Genomic DNA, 14,042 nt, shown 5'->3' with positions numbered 1-14,042 from the left:
CCCTGTACATTTCTCTTGACACCTCTCTAGGCGTTGTGTCATCTTTTCCTTTCACGTGGAAAACTTGTTCTTTTCTCACCTTTCAAGGTGGGCACAGATGGGGATCTAGGCTCAGGTGTGTTTCGACTCCCTCTCCTCCAACCTCTTTTCCTCATCTGCAGTGGGCAGTAGATTGCACGTCCTCTGGAGTCTGCCTGAGTACTGTTGAGTGCTGGAATCCCAGGGGCCCGTAGACCCGTAGCTGCGACACCAGCCTTCAGCAAAGGCCTTGCAGAGGGACACCACATCACATACGAGGACGACTTTCGCAGGGCTGCAGAGCTTAGTCCCATGGTGTTCCTTTAGGCCTGCAGGAGGCCTGTGGTTAGCACTTGGAACCAGGGCTTGATTGCTGCCTACCTGATCCCATATTGAGCCAAAGGGAGGATGGGTAACCAGAGGGAAATCTTCAGGGGAGACTTACAGAAAGGATGTCTCTGGTAAGATTGCCCAGAATGGAGTGATGAAAGAGTTGCTGGTGAGCATCACATGAGAACATTCACTGTATGAAGTGTTAACGTGCTAGGAGACGGCCCCGCTGGGTGATCCACAATCACATCTCAAGAAAATCAAAACTCAGACAACACACATGAAAACACCAGAGATAGATCCAGGGCACTGACAGGAGTGAGGAGCCAGAGGGAGGAAAAAGACTCAGGAGGCACAGGTATTACTAGATTATTCTACTAGTTTGAAAGGACTGTGGGCTCCAGGCAGCTTGGGGGAAATATGCTTCCTTCAAACATTCCTTTACATGCTCTGTGCCAGTGGCAAGCTGCCTTTCAGTCAAGGAGAACCTTGGCTATACCTTTGTAGCAATGGAGAAGCTGGGTGAGGAACTGTGTCTTAGGTGGTGATGAGCTATAGGAGAGTGGGTGTGGCTAGCCTTGAGACCACGAGGAATAGAATGTGTTCCTTTATGTGGTGTGCAGACACCATACCCTATCAAAGTGAGGAAGTTATGTTGTCTTTGGAGACTGTGATCATTTATCTGACAGCTCAAAGTCTTTGACCTTGGCTTTCTCCACTCCCAGTTTCCTGGAGAGCCATCCGTGTGTGCATAAACAATTGCTCCTATTTCTGACATGGGTGGACCAGTTTGTTCCCATTCACCTAGTGAAGGATATTTGGTAAAAGCCTAGGATGTCTGAATGTGTGGGCATGAGTCTTGCTGGGATGTGTGTCTTGGAAATGTGATACTGATTGTAGGTGCACTTAATATTTCCAGTTTGTATCTCCATTCCCATGTGTGTATGCTGCAGCCAGCTCTCTCGCATTCTTGCCAGGACATTTGATACTGTTAGAAATATTTATTATTGCCAGTCCTGGGGATAGGACTCAGGGCCTGGGCACTGTGTTTGGACACTTTTTGCTCAAGGCTAGTGCTCTGCCACTTGAGCCAAGTGCCACTTCTGGCTTTTTCTGTGTATGTGATACTGAGGAATTGAACCCGAGGCTTGGTGCATGCTAGGCAGGCACTCTACCACTAGGCCACACTCCTGGCCCAGAATTATTTTCTAAATTACCTCGTCCAACACATATTTTGTGATATAGCAGGATGATTTAATATGTTCAAATGGCAAATGATGGCCTGGGCTTCAGGAATGGAAAATGCTACCTGTGTATCCTCTTTGGTGAAGTATCTGCTCATTTCTTCTGTTTTCTAATACTGATTCTTTTTGCTTTGGAGCCTCTACTGGGTTTGAACTCAGGCCATTGTCCTTTCAGTCAACTTTTTTGCTCAAGGTGGGTGCTCTATCACTTGACTCACTTCCAGCTTCTTACTAGTTAATTGGAAATGGACATTTTTTGGCTAGCCAGTTCTCAACCACAATCCTCCTATCTCGACCTCCTGAGTAGCTAGGATCACTCCTTTTTAATCTTTGAATTTGGAGAGGCATCCCTTCCTTTGCATGGTTCAATAAGATTGCTTCCCCTTGCCATAGCTCCAGCTTCAGTTGTCATGACACATGACCTATGAGACAGCTGAACCTCACTGATTGTCCAGAGCCCAGGTGGTGACATGAAAGCAGATGTGCATCGTGTGCAGTGCTCAGTGCCTTCTTTGAAAGTCTTAGTGATCGACCGTTGCTCATTTCTTTTTGAACAATGGCACCCCTTCCCTTGCTCCCCAGTTTTTCCCTCCCATCCTACCCACAAGTTATCTGGTTCACGGTCAGCATGCTAGTGAAGACGCTGCTGCATCTGTTCACCTTTTGTCACTACACATTTCTTACTCAGACACAAAACAAGATGTGTGTTTCTTTGTCTTCTGGTTTCTCCATGATCAATTCCTATGACATTTTACAATTTTTTTCAACAAAGATGAATATATCCTTCCTTCCTTCCTTCCTTCCTCCCTCCCTCCTTCCCTCCCTCCCTCCCTCCCTCCCCTTCCTCCTTTCCCTCTCTCCCTTTCCTTCTCTCCCTCTCTCCTTCTGTCCCTCCCTCCCTTCCCTTCCCTCTGCTCTCTTCCCTCCTCCCTCCCCTCCCCCTCTTTCTTTCCTTCTTTCTTTTTGTAGTAGTTCTGAGGCTCAAGGCTAGCGCTCTACCACTTTAGCCACAGCCCCTGGTGGTGGTGGTGGTGGTGGTGGTCACTCCTTCTTCTTCTTCTTCTCCTCCTTCTCCTTCTTCTTCTTCCTTCTTCCTTCTTCCTCCTTCCTCCTCCTTCTTCTTCCTTCTTCCTTTTTTTTTTTTTTTGCCAGTCCTGGGCTTGAGCTCAGGGCCTGAGCACTGTCCTTGGACTTTCTCAAGGCTAGAGCTCTACCACTTGAGCCTCAGCACCACTTCCGGCTTTTTTCTATGTATGTGGTACCGAGGAATCGAACCCGGGTCTTCGTGCATGCTAGGCAAGCACTTTAACCACTAGGCCAAACTCCCGGCCCTCTTCCTTCTTCTTTCCTGTGAGTAATTGAGGATGAATCTCACAGACTTCTCTGCCCAGGCTGGCTTCAAACTTTGATCCCCAGAACTCAGCCCCCTGAGTAACTATGATTATAGGCGTGAGCCACCAGCACCCGGCTCAGGGATGAGCTTTGCTTACAAAGTGCATTGCACTTGTAGAAAAGAAATACAAGACTGAGACTGGACACAGAGCTTGAGTAGTAGAGCACCAACTGTGAATGAAAAGATCAAGTGAAAGCTTGAGGCCCCGGGTTCAAGTCCTTGTACACACAGGTAGAAGACTGAAAATTCAATTCCAATTAATCATAAGTGAAGTCGTAGATGAGTTGGCTAGGAGAACATTGATATGGAGGAGTATAGTGTTGGCAAGATTCCTAACATAGGGAAGGATGAAGTGATCTCACAGAAAGCAAGTCTTCATGATGGTAGAATGCAAAAGATCAAATGTTAGGAGCCAGTCCACTCCAGGAAGTGGTAAGATGGTGCATCAATGTGCAGAAACCATGCATTCAAAGAGTACAGCATCCAAAGAAGACAGCCTGAAGGCTGCTTGGAGTCTCCACATCCGTCTGAGGGCCTTTTGTGCCCCAGCGCCCTGCACACACGTAGCTTCTTACAATTACAGCCTGAGGCTCCACTGTGAATCTCCTCCCCTAGCATGGCTTTGCACGTAGACTTGTGTCCTTGGATTTGTTCACTCACTAAAGAGCCCTAGGAGTAGGTGTGCTTACCATTTAGAAGATAAGGAAGGCTACTGCCTACCAGCTAGCTCGTCACACTTCCCAATATTGTCCTTATTTTAAGATTATTACTAATTGTTGCCTTTTTCCATTTCCCAAGTGATTCTGTTGGACGAGGAAAGTTGCTGTTCCATTGTGAAATGTGAGTGCGACGGTGGGTTAATTCTGCCGTTATGTCTATTCATGAAATAGGCTGACAAAGGCGCCCACCTGTGTGCTGTGGCATCCCGTGAGTCCATGGTGGCTGGATTCGGAAGGAGCATGGATTAGAATTACCTTGCATTGAGGCAGGCGTCTGCAGCTCCTTGGTCACCCCTGCAAGACCTGAGATGTGAGCACTGTGCACGTAGTGAAGCTTCTGGTAGAACTTCCTGAAAATACAACTGGAAAGACTTCATGAGCCTGGGGAGAGAGTTTGTTTAAGAGAGTCTGTGGTGATGGCTAGTGTGTGCAACATAGAGTGGCTTGAGTGGAGCTCTCACCACAGCTCTGTACAATTCTGTGCACATCCAGAACTTGCTATGCACCCATTGTGTCAGTGGACTAGAGAAAGACGCCTTCACAACTGTTCCACTTGCCTCCAGTTCACTAGCTGTTGTAAGGTATTTGCTGAAACACTAAAACCCAAGTCCGAAGGAGATTGTGACTGCAAACACAATCTGGTTCCAGTGTGACAGCATTGTGAATTTCCTGGGGGGCGGGCAGGTTCGTCCCTCGCTGAGCGAGGCCTCTGAGTGGCTGGGTCCTGCCCCAGCGGCTCTGAGCTCCTAGCCTCCAAGGACTGTACTTTATACTTGTGGGTGGGGTAGAGAAGGTCACTGCTCAGTGCAAACTTCCCAGAATACAGTCTGAACGTGTGCACCTGTCCTGCTGTCCCCTCGCTCTGCATGCGGCATCGATGCCATGTTCACTTGCCGAGGCTCTCATAGCCCGCGTGGCTGGGGCCAGCTGGCAGGCCCCTCCATGGCACTCAGGTCCTGGGGATGAAGCCTCACCCCACGCCTCAGGGGCAGTTCCGTCCACCCTGCTTCTTCCCGGCCCGCCCCGAGCTGGGCAGCGCCTGCCCTGGACACTCACGGTACCCACGCCCGTTGGTACCCATGGGGATTGGGGTCTTTTTTTTGGAATTTCCCAGCGATTCAATTCTTTTCTGAAGTCCCCAGTTTTTAAATTTTAACATCTCGCCACATTTCTGCACGACCAACCTTCCTTCAATGACAGACATCAAATTTCTAGAGTTATCAGTGCGGAACAATCAGAGCCTGTCTAAAGACTTCCAGGCTTCCATAAGAGGAAGGTGATACAATCTCTTTTGAGTTACCGATGAGAAGAAAAAAAATGAAAAGTCCAGAAAGCACGAATGGCTTGTATTTGCTTACATTCTACTTAGTCATGCTAATATCCTGTACTGAAGCATTGGAAGGATACTTTAAATTTGTTATTTAGCCTGTCAGATAAGGCGATGGGAAAAAAATGCAGTCCCTTTGCTCAATAATGCCACTCTTTACAGGCGTTTCTAAGAAATGGATCTGATTTCTTGATAATGTGCAAAAACAAAGCTGCCCTTTATTATCTGGCATCAGCCTAGAAATGTGGAGTTCAGCAGTTGGCTTAATAAAGTTCTCAATAGAACCATTTTCTAGAAGGCTGCTGTGAAGGAGTGAGGCAGATGGAAACAAAAGCAGCTTTAGCCATTTCTCCAACCTACTGTGTGCATTTGTCTGTGCCTCTGCATTGGCAAAGCAAATGTACTCAACTTTGGAGTGTGTATTTTATTAATTTTTTACCTTAATTTTTGTCTGTACTTTGCACTTGTGGCCTGGGGGAAGTCCCTGAGCATTTCTGTTCAGGGCTTAAACCTCTACCACTTGATCCACAATTCCACTTCCAGTTTTTGTGGTTAATTGGAGATGACACTCATGGACTTTTCCTGCCTGGGCTGGCTTTGAACTGAAATGCTCAAATCTCCGCCTGCTAAGTAGCTAGAATCATAAGAGTGAGCCAGTGGTACCTGGCTCTCTGTTCAGTCTTAGTCACATTGCGTGTGTGTGTGTGTGTGTGTGTGTGTGCAGCTTCAAAGAGCACTGAGAAGGAATGTGAAGGGGGACTGCTTTTGGGAGAACATTTTTCCCCCAGAAGGTTATTTTTTAATAGTGTCTCACTTTTTATCTGGGTCACCCTGGAACTGCGATCCTCCTATTTATGTTTCCTGTGTACTTGGGGTGACAGGCATACACTACTGTGTCCACAGTTTTGTTGCTTGAGGTGAATCTCATGAGCTTTTTCTCTAGGCAGGCTTACAACTTAAATACTCTCAAATCTCTGCCTCTCAAGTAGCTTGGCTTGTAGGACTGAGCTTACCATACCTGGCATGAAACAATTTTTTAATTTTGTTTTAGAGGTGTTATACAGCAGGATTATCTTTACATATGTCAGGTAATAAGTATATTTCCTTTCACATAGTGTTCTCTGTTCCCTTTTAAACTAATTAAATTATAACACCAAAGGCTGCATGTGACACCAAAGATGCTAGCTGTGATAACTGAGAGCCTCAGATGTACAGTATTGGAGTAATTCTATAGCACATAAGACAGACTGCCCAAATCAATTTTTATTTTCCTTTTATTTTTATTTTTATTTTTATTTTTGCCAGTCCTGGAGCTCGGTCTCAGGGCCTGGACACTGTCTTCGGGCTTTCTAAGTCTAACGCTCTACCACTTGTGTCACCGTACCACTCCCAGCTTTGTGGTACTGGCGAGTCAAACCCAGGGCTTTGTGCATGCTAGGCAAGCACTCTACCACTAGCCCACGGTCCTGGCCCCACATCAGCTTTATTTCTGTCTAAGTCATATTTGAGTACCAGGGTCTTACATAGAAGTTGCTTTGAGGATTTATCCTAAAATCTGTCTTTTCACTATTAAAAAGATCCTCTTATTTAAGCTACCTGAGAAGCTATAGGCAGGGACCACTGGCATTGTTTTTATTGTTGTTTTAACACCAGTGCTTTGTAAATTCATTAAATTGCTTTGTAAATGTTTAAAGTTTTTATTTGGTGGAAAGTTTAAATGGGATGAAACAAACTTCACACAGCTGTCATAAAATAATGTCTTCTGCCTTAGAAGACAGTCTCTCTAGAAAAAGTCTCAACAAGGGAAGTTTCATTTGAATATTTTTGACATGTCATATTAAGATCACTTTAAACGAGGTAGTTGAGATTTCTTGAGAACTTTCATCCTAGATGTTTCTTTTTTCATTTCTATAACTCAGCAGTCAATATGTCATGCTAATTGTCAAATTTTTCCAGCTACATCTTTTATATTTCACTTGGGTGCTGCCTGTTTTTTGGTGACTTTGTCTGCAAGGGAGAGAAATCAAAGTTGTTGAGCTCAAAGCTCCTTGCCAAAGGTCTAATTTTAATGGACATATTCCCTGTAGCACATTATGGGGAAAGTGTGTGTGGTTCAATCCTGGAGGACAGGTGTCCCCATTGTATGTTTTGTTGTCTTTGACTTCATTCCCAGTCTCCCGACTAATTTCTAACTGTGTCGAAGTGAACAAATATGACAGCTCGCTCTGGAAATGTAGTTTTAAAGAAGAATCTGGAAGTATGTGCCCCATTTTTCAGCATGCCCGTGGCATGGTATCAACACATCTCTGAAGCACTTGTCTCATAAGAAAACAAAAAAACAAAACTCATCTTTGGAAGCACTAGAAGGAAATTTGACAACTATCAGGAAATATTGACATGAGGCTAAATTGCAGAAATGAAAAGGATTGGGCCGGGAGTTTGGCCTAGTGGTTAAAGTGCTTGCCTCGCATGCATGAAGACCTGGGTTCAATTCCTCGGTACCACATACATAGAAAAAAGCCAGAAGTGGTGCTGAGGCTCACGTGGTAGAGATCTAGCCTTGAGAAAGTCCAAGGACAGTGCTCAGGCCCTGAGCTCAAGCCCAGACTGGCAAAAAAAAAAAAAAAAAAAAGAAAAGGATATCAGATACTCCTGTTGTGCTGTGCACCATTCGATTCCATGTTTAGTGGGGGTCCTGCTTGGATCAGCATATGCTCAGAAGTCATTCTCAGAATGGACTATTATCTCTCCCTGCATACCATCGTTCCCTGAAACTTAGCAGCTTACAACAATAAGTGGTTGTTGTCTCATTCAACTTCTGTGAGCGAAGACTCCAGGGGTGGCTTAGATATGTGGCGCTGGCCTGGGCTCCTGTGAAGCTGTGTCCTCTGAGGTCTAAAAAAGATCGAGAACCGTTGATAGGACAGTTGATGTTCCAGTTCTGTGACTGTGGACTGGAGCTTTATTCAGTTCACCGTCACCAAACCCAGAGAAAGCCACCAAAACCAGCTGAGGACATGGCGGCCTACTTCCAGGAAGAAGCGAGAGCAGATGTAGATGTAGATGTGGAGATGTTGACCACACGCTTGTGTGATCGCCCCAGGGGTGCACTGACTGGAGCAGCGGGGAGACGGCTGTAGAGAGGCTGGCCGGCCCGCGTGGGAAGCTCTGCTCTCCCGTGGGTGGCAGCCCATCTCACAGTGTTCCCAGGAGTGTGGGGTGACAGCATGGAGGCTCTGAGAGGAAATAGCACCCGTCTCCATTGCTATAGCCACATTGTCCCTCAGAATCCACAGAGGAAAAAAGACCTTCCACGCCAGGATTGCCAACCACACCAGGATTGCCAACCACGCCATCCAACCATGCCAGGATTGCCAAAGATGCTCAAAGCAACACTACACACAGAAGAGAACAGTAAACACAACCAAGAGAACAGGAAGAAATAAATCCTGCTCCCAGAGTGAATTGGCAAATGAGAATTAGGAAATAGTCAAACATTAGGAAAACAGGAAATTCCTTGGGACCTTTTCATTTCATTACTAAATACAAATTGTCTCCATTCTCCAATGCAAATACTCAGACTGAGCTGGGTTTTGTAATCCTGGCTATACAAGAGGCTGAGATTGAGGTACCTGGTTTGAAGCCAGCCTGGACAGGAAAGTCTGTGAGACTCTTATCTCCAGTAAACCACAAAAAGCTAGAAGTAGAGCTGTGGCTCAAGTGATAGCATGCCAGCCTTGACAGAAAAGCTCAGTGATACCCAAGCCCGGAGTTCAAGCTCCAAGTGCAAGCCCCGAGACTTACCATAAAAATGCAACAAAACCACCTCAGATTGGCTGAGATCTAACTGCGTACAGCCTACAAGAAAGACACACAGAGACTGGAAAGATGGGAAATGATATTCAGATGGAAAATTGAATCTGAAAGTAAGCCAGGATAACTAAACTCACTTGTGACAAGGCAGACTTCAGGCTATAACTAACTAGAGGAAACGAAGTCATTACCTATTGGTAAAGGAATTTTCCTAAGTCCCCTGTATAATCTGGGATTATAGGAATATAATACTGCAGCTGGGGATAATTCTGAGTAAGGATGGAATTAGTTTTTTTGCCTAGGCTGGCTTCAAACTATGTTCTTCCAAGCTCTAAAGTAGCTGTAATTACAGATATGTGGCATGTGTGTGTGTGTGTGTAAGAGAGAGACGGAGAGATACCAGAGACAGAGACACTCTCTAGAGTGTATATGTGTGTGAGAGAGAATATAAAAGGATTTGACTATCAGAAAGAGAGAAAGTGACAAAGGTAGCAAAAAAAACCTCCAAAAAATAGAAAAAAAATATAGTAAAAATGAAAGATTTAAGGCCTTAAAGAAAACCACTTTTTGGGCCAGGAGTTTGACCTAGTGGTAGAGTGCTTGCCTACCATGCATGAAGACCCAGGTTTGAGTCCTCAATACCATATACATAGAAAAAGCTGGAAGTGGTGTGGTGGCTCAAGTGGCAAAGCTCTAGCCTTGAGAAAACCCAAGGACAGTGCTCAGGCCCTGAGTTTAAGACCAAGATCTGGCCCCCCAAAAATAATAATAAAAAATTCTTACTGGTTCACATATATTATATATTACCTGAGCTTATCATACAGCTAATGGGTAGATATTAAGTAGAATGGTACATAGTATGTGTATTTACGTATGTATAATGTAGAGCAGCTTGCTGGCTCTTCCCACAGCACACACCACAGGGAGCAGTTTCCGCATCAAGAGCGAGGGTGGGTGGGTGGCAGGGAGTCATGGGGCTTGAACTTGAGCTCTTCAGCTCAAGGTGACTGCCCTACCCTTGAGCCAAGCCCTATTTCTCATTTTCTAGAGGTTAATTGAAGATAAGAGGCTGGTTTTGAACCTTGATCGCAGATCTCAGCTTTCTGAGTAGCTAGGATTACAGGTGTGAGCCATCACACCCGGCTGAGAAGTTCAAATTTTGAAGGGTAACAATTCTAAATAGTCACCTAAAGCAAGGTATAATAACTTCTGTATAGTTTCTTAAAAATTTGATGACTGTAAATCCTAAAGTTGTAGGATATTTACATATTCTATATTCTCTCTAAAGTAGACTCTCACTCTACATGATATTCCAATGTAAAAAACCTAATTTTTCAAAGAGAAAAAGACCCCTTGTAGCTAGATAAGGACTAGATTTCTATTCTGAAGGGAATTCAAGCATTTTTCACTTCTGTCATGACTTGATAGAGATTGAATTATATTGCTTGATGGCTGGATATTGTGTAAAATAAATTGTTCTCAATCCAATTTCTTATAGACCAATGCCTTCATCTCCCAAATTGCTCTTGCAATAGCTATGTTATTGGCAGTCTTCGCAAGCAGGGGCTGGAGCCATTGATTTGTCTCTGAGCTGAGATCTGGATGCAGGTTGAGTTGCCTCAGCACAGTCCAGCGTGGGCACTGGCACTGCCTCAGTTGGTAAAATGGAGATACTTCTCACATTATCCACCTGTGTTGGGTCCTTCACTAAAACTCAGATTTCAATAACAAATGAACTATGTTGGGAAAAGATCCTAGAGTCCAAGTTTTCTTTCTTTCTTTCTTTTTTTTTTTTGGCCAGTCCTGGGACTTGAACTCGGGGCCTGAACATTGTCCTTGAGCTTTTTTCTCAAGGCTAATGCTCTACCACTTGAGCCACAGCACCACTCTGGCTCTTTTTTGATATGTATATGTACTGAGTAATTGAACCCAGGTCTTTATGCATGCTAGGCAAGCACTCATACCAGTAGGCCAAACTCCTAGCCCTTAATTTTTTTTTTTTTGCCAGTCCTGGGGCTTGAACTCAGGGCCTTGACACTGCTCTTGAGCTTTCTGAAGGATACCACTCTACCACTTGAACCACAGCACCACTTCTGGCTTTTTTCTGTGTGTGTGGAACCGAGGAATTGAATCTAGTGCATGCTAGCACTCTACCACCAGGCTGTGTTCTCAGCCCCTTCTTATTCTTTTAAATGCAAATGGAGGGGGCAGGAGTTTGGCCTAGTGTTAGAGTGCTTGCCTAGCATGCACGAACACCCGGGTTTGATCCCTCGATACCATATACACAGAAAAAGCCAGAAGTGGTGCTGTGGCTCAAGTGGCAGAGCTCTAGCCTTGAGAAAGCCCAAGGACAGTGCCCAGGCCCTGAGTTCAAGCCCTGGGATTGGCAAAAAAAATCAAGTAATGAAATGAAAATGGATTGTTCATGAAAGAAAAAAAAAAGAGCCAAATGTAAATCTGGGTGTAACCTGTGTTTTAAATGCCACGTTTATTCCTTTATCATTGAGAAAAAAAAATGTCAATTTAAATCTTCAAGCTGGCTGGGTAGAGATGAATTTCAAAGCACATATTGCTTTTATTCTATTTCGTTAGAAATCTTTTTTCCCCCTTTGGTTGACTGTGGGCTTGAACTCAGGGTCTGAGTGCTGTCCCTGAGCACTGGTGATTAACTGGACAGGAGTCTCAGTCCATTTCTTGCTGGTTTTGAGTGACGCTCCTCAGATCTCAGCCTCCTGAGTAGTTAGGATTACAGGTGTGAGCCACCAACACCTGGCTGGAAATCTTCTTTTTTTGTTTTTGTGATGGTTCTGGGTTTAAAACTTGGGGTGTTGAGCTTGCTAGGCTGGTGGGGGACCTGCTCAGCTACCACCGCCTTGGGTTTCTGCTATTCTTAGGGTTGGGTCTTGCTTGCCCCCCACCTCGGCACCCGCTGGGGACACGGCCCTCCTGCTGTAGGCCTCCCTGAAGGGTCCTCCCATCGTCTGCTTCCTTCCTTCGCCAAGGCTGGTGCCACACCTTGATCCCCTGACTCCCAGTTTGGGATGAAGAGAGGCAGGTGTGCCACTTGCTGAGAAGTCTCGGTGCCATTTCTCCTGCCTCTCTTCATCAGCGTGACAAGGTGGCCAGAAGGACTTGGGTTATGGGGAGGACAGGTGAGGGCCTTAAGTTCTCTACTTCTAAGTACAACTGGTATACCAAACCCAGAATAGTCTTTTGAAAGTATTTACTCCACATTCACTTATAGAAAGCATGATGAGTTGTCCACCTGGCCTTTGTGGGGCACCTGCCACTAGGATAGAGGCATTCACCCCTCACTAGGGTAGAGGACTCTGTCTGGAGACAGGAAACAGAATGAGGGATTCCTGGCATGTGGGTTCATAGCCCTATAATATTCGCTCTGGCCTGCAGGACTCAGTATCTTTTCTCCTCCTTCTTGATTCTCATCACTGGCTAGAACTGGGACCTTGAACCTGGCAAAGGAGAATGAAACAGAGAAGGTAAATTAGGCCACAGGCCTTGCTGCCAACACTGGCAGTGCAAGTCAGTCACATCACTCCTGGAACTTGAACCCTCAGAAGGCTCCCACAAGGGCTTGGGAGAGTGAGAGGAGCCAGGCAATTGAGTTTCCCAGGGGCGCGTATGTCCTTCTCTTTGTTCTGCCTGTGGTGAGGGAGGTGGAAGTTAAGGCTGGCTCGAGGTAGGTGGGATTTTATGTCTCCTGAAGAAATGGCCTCCCATTATGCAGGGCCAGTGCTCCAGGACCCACTTGTAGGCCCAAGGCTTGCTTCACAGGTTTGTCTTTGTCCTCCCTCTTCCTCCATTCCCCGCATCCAGTCCCCATGCTCTTGCTTAGCTGTTTCACTGGCTAGAACTGCTGCTCTACCACTTGAGCAACAGCTCCACTGTAGCGTTTTGGTAGTTAATTGGAAATAAAGATCTCATGGACATTTCTTGCCCAGATTAGCTTCAAACCATGACCCTCAAGATCTCCGCCTCCTGAGTTGCTGGGATTACAGCTGAGAGCCATGAGGGTCCAGCTGAGAGGTGGTTTTTCTTAGCATGTTCCACAGTTTCATACTCTGTAGGGATTCCTAGTTCAGATATATGTTTTAATAGGTATTCATTGAGTGAAGGTATTCATTGAGTGCTAATTCAGTGAAGTCTCTGAGTGCTTTATGGGTATGAACTAGATTGTCCTCCTGATGAGATGGGAGGAACCAAGACAGAACACACACACACACATAGCTTGTACAAGGTTGCTGTGAAGTGGAAAATCCAGAATTTGAATCAAAGCAGAATTTTACTGTTGGCATGCACCCACGATCCTAATGAATGTTTCCAGGAAGAATAATAGAACACGATTGTAAAAGTATTCAAACACAGAGTTTTAATCTTCTGTGTGATAATTTTGCCATTCATCTTTTCTGACAATGATGAATGCACAGATAAAGCTTGATTGGGAAGGAAGTCTTTTGGCTGGGGGGAAAAAGGAAAAAGCAAGAGAAATTGTGTTTAAAGGAATCTTCAAGTAGCATTTGCTGTTTGGTAGCATGCTTCTCCTTAAACCCTAGTCCCAGGAAATCTCAGGAGGGACACAGAAGGACCAGCAGAATTGGGGCCCCTCTAACTCCTTTGTTGCATAAGAAATGGATGCTGAGAGCTACAGAACATCAGGCGCTTGTCAAAATACCAGCCCAGGAGGGAGCATGTCAGGAAGGGATTTAACACGCTGCAGGCTCAGAGGAACATAGAAACCAGAGGCGGGCATGCACAAGCATGCAGGCAATGACAAGAGATGAAAAACAGCATTTCTCTTGAAGAAGGCCCCAAAGAAAACCAACTGATCAGTATGTATCTACACTCAAGTAGTTCCCGAAGTAAGAAACAATGCTACCAAAAAAAGTATTAGACTTGTTCACCAATCCAAACCAATCTATAAGCCAGGCACCAGTGGCTTGCCTCTGTAATCCTAGCCATTGAGGAGAATGAGATTTGAAGATCATAGTTCAAAGCACAGCTGAGGAAAGACTGTTCATGAGACACTTACCTCCAATGAACCACCAAAAGGCTGGAAATGGAGAGTGCCAGCTTTGAGTAAAAATAGCTAAGCGACAGTGCCCAGTCCCTGAATTCAAGCTCCAAGGCTGGCACAAAGGGAAAGAAAATGGATGGGAGATGAGAAGCTAGGTTTGCGACGA

General features: G+C 45.4%; 1 long non-coding RNA gene across 2 annotated transcripts in view; it reads left to right on the top strand.

Moving 5' to 3' along the window:
- The first annotated feature begins 12,381 nt into the window (after positions 1-12,381).
- The window catches only part of LOC150058599 (uncharacterized), a 40,903-nt gene continuing 39,242 nt past the window's right edge, over positions 12,382-14,042 (top strand). For both annotated transcript variants that reach the window (XR_016536897.1, XR_016536896.1), the window contains exon 1: positions 12,382-12,541. This is a non-coding gene — a long non-coding RNA (uncharacterized LOC150058599). The remainder of the gene's footprint in view (positions 12,542-14,042) is intronic.

Source organism: Megascapheus bottae, chromosome 10 (genome assembly GCF_031878675.1).
Source record: "Megascapheus bottae isolate mThoBot1 chromosome 10, mThoBot2.hap1, whole genome shotgun sequence".
In the NCBI taxonomy this organism is placed as follows: Eukaryota; Metazoa; Chordata; class Mammalia; order Rodentia; family Geomyidae; genus Megascapheus; species Megascapheus bottae.
Note: the sequence above shows the minus strand (reverse complement) of the source record. Positions and strands in the feature narration are given on the sequence as shown.